General features: G+C 51.1%; 1 long non-coding RNA gene across 2 annotated transcripts; it reads right to left on the bottom strand.

Annotated features, from left to right (window-relative positions):
• Positions 1-561: 561 nt before the first annotated feature.
• Positions 562-4,541, bottom strand: LOC131277907 (uncharacterized). 2 transcript variants are annotated; one of them, XR_009184952.2, is made up of 4 exons: positions 3,842-4,541; positions 2,581-2,635; positions 2,239-2,294; positions 562-1,742 (listed from the first exon to the last, which is right to left on the bottom strand). It is a non-coding gene; the product is annotated as an uncharacterized lncRNA (long non-coding RNA). The 2 variants fall into 2 exon arrangements; XR_009184956.2 differs by lacking the exon at positions 2,239-2,294.
• Between the last annotated feature and the right edge of the window lie 1,430 nt (positions 4,542-5,971).

Raw genomic sequence — 5,971 nt, 5'->3', positions numbered from 1 at the left:
TGACCCATTCAAGGTATAGGAGCGCTCCGGCGTGAAGGCGCCACAAGCCCCAAAGACGGTGAGGACGGGGGCGGGGGTTGGCAGGCTCTGAGACCGCAGGGAAGGGTCGGGTCTGCGGCCTTAGCCGGGCGCGATCCTGGAGGCCCAGCAAAGGGGCCGAGCCCAGCTGGGTCCCAAACGCCCGAGACATCTCGGCCCAAGCCTGGAGCGGCGCGTGCGGGCACGGCGGGAGCTCGGGCGCCAGGGCGAGCGCGTGCGGGGTGGGTGAGCTGGGCGCCGGCCGGCGCCGGGCCCGCCTGTGCGGGGCGGAGAGGGCGGACGTTTGGGCCCAGCGGGATCCCGAGGACGGTCCCTGCCGCCCCCGGGACAGGCTGGGATGCCGCTTCGGGCTGGGGGCGCCGCAGCAGCTGAGGATTGGAGTGTGGTTTTGTTGTCTTCAGGGACGCAGAACCACCAAGTGCGGGGATCCGCGCTTTCCACCTCGCTTGTGCAGGTCCCTCGGAAAATCCCGTCAGGAAAATGCTGGGCAACATGTTTTGCCTCTACCCTTCCTTCGTGTCGCTGGCCACAAAAACCGAATATGAAGCGTGATAGGACGTGGTTGTGCCCGAGCCTCAGATCAGACGGTCGACGAGACCGGGGAGGAGCTGCTCTGGGGGCCCTTCCAGGTGGAGCGGCTGCTCCCCATGTCCTTCTAAGGCTTAGGTCGTACGGACCCTACAGAACCCTCGGGTCTAAAAGGTCCTGGCCGGCGGCGCAAGCCTCCAGCCTTCAGCACTTGGCAGTTGACAGGCCGGTCCCGCTGACCCAGACTAGAGGAGGAGACTCGGGGCTGGGGAGACGCTGGGGCTGTGAAACGCAGGGGGGCTGCAACCCGCATTCTCAGGCAGGATTCCCGCCCCCCCCCACCTGTCAGAGAAACAGAAAAACAAGACACCCCGCCTCATCGGATAAAACCGGCTCCCTGGATTTCACCGATACCAAGCGGGGCCTGGAGGTGCCTGAGGTCACTAGATTCCAGTGAATGAGCCTCACTCGAGGCCCTACGTCTGCAGAAGAAGGTTTTATCTCACTATGTTTCGTTCGATATTGTTTTACTTTCTAACAAAGTAACCTGTAGGCTGTAGTAGCCTTGGGCTCCCGCAGCAAAGACCCTTCCTTCCTTAGCGTTGGCGACGACCTGCCGTTTCCCTCTCGGTCCACATCAACACCCCTCGTCACCCGCGCCTGCCCACAGCAGGTACATCTGTCCAGGAGTTTCACGGTCACCCAAGTGCGGGCAGCCGCGTGAATGACGCCCAAGAAGGCCCTGCCAGTCCTCCAGGCAGGACTGACAAAGATGCCACAAGCTTCAGCGGGGTGCAGCAAGCCCATCCAGGTACCCGCACAGGGAAGTGGAGTTGAGGGCCTGTTGATAAGAGGCAGACCCAGGGAATGCGCCCAAGTCCTGGTTGCCACTAGTCTGGCTTCCAAGTCACATTCGATACGGTGCCCCACCGCCTTCTCAGGGATAGCAGAGAAGGTTCTAGGTCTCGTCTACCCAGAACACCATGGAGGAACGTTCCTGCCCAGAACTGTTTGCGAATGCTCCCGCGCTGCTGCAAACTGTCGGCGAGATGCGTTGCTACTTCTGGACGGAGGAAGCGTTGCAACGACGGGTAGAGGGTGTTTCAAAGTTCTAAGGAAACCACCTCAAGCCTTAGTCTTGCTTTATCAGGTCCCAGCATCGAACCGGCCATGTCCTAAATTGATAGAACAGAAAAAAGTTTTGCTGTGGATAAAGAGGGGAAGAGGGAACAGGAGGAGAAAGAGACAAGGAAGGGGTGGGGGAGGAGCAACTTAAACATTTTTGCTGGAAGAGATGAATAGTAGAAACATGTTTGGAAAGATCCATCAAAGTCACAGTGTGCAGACATACACCCAGCTCAGGGAGGGCCCAGCCACTCACCCAGAGTTTGAACTTCTCTTAGCCCTTATAATGGAAGATATATACAATGCCCCCACTCTACCTCCACAATATAAGTACCTTTACTATATATTCATTAAATGTTAAATAAAATTTTAAAAATAAAATAAAAAAGGACTTTAGGTTGCTCTTTTAGCCATTCCTTGGCTGAGTAAGTCTGAAGTGTCTCCTGCTTTCCACAACTGCCACTGAACTATCAACAAAGCATTGTTATAACAGGGGTAGCAATGCCCTTTTAAAAAAAAAAAAGTTAATTAAGGAGAATTATATACCTCTTCAGTGGGATATTTTCTTTCTTGTTGAGCCTCTTCTACTCTTCAAACAAAATCTAAAATCAACATTTACATAAAATGCATAAAATTCACAGCACAGACGTGAATAGAGTTATGCATCCCAAACATAAATTCTGGTTTCTATCTTTTCAGATAGAAAGTCAACAATGGGAAGGTTTCCTTTCTTAGGATGTGGGGGGAGGGGAGAAGGGTTGGTAAGGACGATAAACTTCCGAGATTAGAGTAAAATGTCTCTTATTTTGTCTGCTAAAACCTGAAAAAGTAAATGAGCAGTGTTTACGATCGTGTTTCTACTTAACCTATTGTTTAAAAAAAACTCACCTTAAATTAACTTTTTGCAAGTTGAGTTAAAATACAGTTGTCAAACTGGGAAAGCCTGAAAGAGAAGGGGTATTTTTAAAAATCCCTTCAGAAAACCTGCCGGCAGAAATTTCTCGGGTGTACTTCAAGACCTCTCCTCCCTCTCTCAGCTCTGTTTGCTGCCTCCCTGAGTGCTTAGATTAACTGCAGTTTACTGGAGGTTTTATAAGTCAATCAATAGGGCGTCTATAGTCATAAAGACCTCTGATCTGATTAGAGCCCCCACCCTCGCCTTTTATTCTCTCTCTAAAAAAATTAAACTGGAGAGCCGGCGATTTGCCCGCGCCGACTCTGGTCGGCTGGAGGCTGGGGAGCCCGGGCAGTGGCGGCGGGGACGCCCGTGGATTAGGATGTGGATTGCAGGACAGACCTTTGTTTGGCCACAGTCGCGGTGGGGGTGGGGGAGAGGGTGGTGCACCTTTGAGATCGCGCCGGGTGTTTATAGACTCGCCTTAAAAGAGCTCATTACACTTCACAGAGCTAATTTATGGGATTTTCGAGGAATATTGAGACTTTGAGACGCTGGGTTTTTTCCTCCGTTAATTTTTGTGTTACACTCCTAAAGGGTCTAGGGAGATTTCGGCACCCCGCAGGAAGAAGGTGGGGTGGAAAAATGGGAGCCCAAGGGGAGGATTCGCCTCCTACTTAAAGGGCCTTCAACCAGGCGTCCCAGCATTAAAAAAAAAAAAAAAAAAATTGTAGCCGAGTTGCGGACATTAAAAGTCAGATTTAAGAAATGGGAGAAATTTGAGATAAACATTGGTTGTATACGGCTTTCTCCAGGTCTTCGCCAATCGGAATTCGGTATTTGGGGAGTGAAGAGTTTGGGAACTTAGAAATGTAATAAGTAATAAAATAAACCGGAAAAAAAAAAAAGGAAAGGGAAAAAAGAACGAGTCAGATACACCCAGGGGAGAAAAGGTGCTGGTGAGTGACAGGTGAGGGGAGGAGGAACCCCCAGACCGCGGGGTCGGCCCCGGCTTCGCGCCCCGGGCCCGGCTCCCCGCGCGCCCCTGCGGGGAGGCGAGGCGGCGCGGGCCGCAGCGCCAGCCCTCGGCTCCCGGGGCCCGACCCCAGCCTCGCCATCTTTGAACCCAAGCGGAGGCGGCCGGCGTTCATGCTATAGATTACGTTAAAGTTTCCTTTAAGCACTTTAATACACAACTAGCTCAGAAATCATTAAGAGACCTAGAGAAGGAGCGAAAAATACCCTCACACTCACCGGTAATGTGTTGACATGCAGGAAAAAATCGATTGAGTGGAACCGAGGTGGTGGCAGGAGCGATGGCTGGAGATTGGGGGTGGGGGGGTGGGGACAGGCGTGCGAGCGGGAGGGGCTCGGGAACCGACTCGCCGGCTCCGGACCTAGGTTTCTTTTGCTCGAAAGAAAGAGAAGGTGCGGAAAGGAACCAGCCGGCCGGCAGGCGCGCTGGCGAACTAGGATGGGTGTGAGGAAGGGGGTAGGGGGGGAGGGTGCAATCCTCCCTCTGAAGTCTGGGGTAAAGAGCTGAGATGGGAGAAGGGGCCTCTCCTCTGTCCCGAGTCTCCGCCCCCAGTCCCTACCACTCCAGGCGGGGAAGTGACAACTCTTCCCAAACCTCGACTTCCATTTTTGTTTCCTGCAGATCGATTGACTTCCTCGCGTTGGGTTCTATTTTAGCAACTAAACCAGGCCGAGAATGTCGACCTCTAGCCAGATCCGGCAAGTCACGCTCGGACCTGCGGAAGATGCAAACCTTCCCAGCAGGTCTCCTTAGCGCTTCCAGTCCCTATCCCCAAATCCCCTCTCCCAGCCCCCTTCCCCTTCCCTCTACCGCCCTCCCCGCCCCCATACCAGGCGGAGACCCGAGGCCCGCTCCGACGGGCCCCTGGCCTCCAGAAGCCAAAGTCCGCCCGTGGGGACCGTTTTCCTCTCCACTGCTCTCAAGTGAACCACAAGGACGGAGGTGACCCTCGTCCAAAGGGCTTCTATCTGCCCCCCACTGCCGCGTGATCCCTCTGCAACTCGGAGGCAGAGCTTGGAAAAGAAAGAAAGAAAAAGTTAATGTACATTGAACACTGATCTTGAATCGGGGACATTATCTGCGTTCTCTTTAAGTGGCAGCAGGCGTTCCATTCAGAACAAAGACTCAGTGTCTCAACTCCAAACCTAATAGGTAAAGTTTCAGTCAGATAAAAGCAGCCTAAGCGCAAAAACATAGGTTTTCTCGGCTCCACAATACGGGCGGCTACTTTCAGCTCTCCATTCCAGGGCTAGTGTTTGTCTTCACCTAATGGGGGGGGGGGGGGGGCGGTGAGCGGTGGGGGGAGACAAAAAGTGACAGAAATGACAAAAGACTTCACTCTTTTCTCCACGGACCCTCCTAGCCCCCTGGTGATGAATTCTCCGGGACTAAATTGTATTTGCTGCTACCTGTTATGAAATCAAATTTCATGTACATGTTTTTTAAAAGCCGAAAACCATCAACGAAAGAGGAGCGGGTCCTTAGGGTTCTTTTAAACACTCAGGACTAAGGTTTAGAGTGTCAGGGGAATGGGAGGGAGGGCCAGGGCTGTAATTCATCTTGATTTGCTTCATTGTCCAGCAGTTTGCAAACTATAATCCTGTATAATTTCAGGAACAAGCAGGTTTAGAATTAATGGGTCAATATTATTTAAAACAAAACACGGGGAGCGTGACCTTTGCCTCAACTACATATCGCTCGACAAGACTCAGGAAACTCCACTCTAACCTCTCAACCCCTGGGCTCTTTGAGAAGCTGAAAGGCTATGATTATTGGAAATGGTCTTTGTTTCTTTTAATGTCTCAAAAGGATTTGGGAATAGTAATGCAATATAACATGAAGGATCTCTCTACTTAAGCTTGAAAGATAAATGCAGAGGCCTAAATATTTTGAACTGGAGGTGTTTCTTGTAAACGTATAGGTGTATTCCTCTTGAAAGAAATGTATACGCTAGGCATGAATACATACACAAATACTTCTCCAGAACAATTTACTGGAGGTGCAGATTTTTCCCCTTAAAAGAGTAAATGAGAGTCATTCCCAGCTGGCTTACTTTCTAAATTTCTTCCTCCTTTTTTCTTTCTCTATTATTTGCTTGCAATAATGGAATCCTCTGGGTTTAAGTCAAAGAAAAATCTGAGAGACTAGACTTCGCACCTTTTTTTTTCTGGGAGTGCCTTTTTTTTTTGAGTTTCTGATGAATGACTATAATTTATTTCTACCCAATTTAAATAAGTACTGCTGTCTTCTATGTTTAACACGGCAGGCAGAGCACTGGCTTATTGAGGAGGCAATAACTGAGAAGATCTGGCCAGGTAACAGAGGATGGCAAAAAGAATCCACACCAA

Source organism: Dasypus novemcinctus, chromosome 1 (genome assembly GCF_030445035.2).
Source record: "Dasypus novemcinctus isolate mDasNov1 chromosome 1, mDasNov1.1.hap2, whole genome shotgun sequence".
In the NCBI taxonomy this organism is placed as follows: domain Eukaryota; kingdom Metazoa; phylum Chordata; class Mammalia; order Cingulata; family Dasypodidae; genus Dasypus; species Dasypus novemcinctus.
The sequence above is the reverse complement of the archived record's forward strand: the minus strand, read 5'-3'. Positions and strand labels throughout refer to the sequence as shown.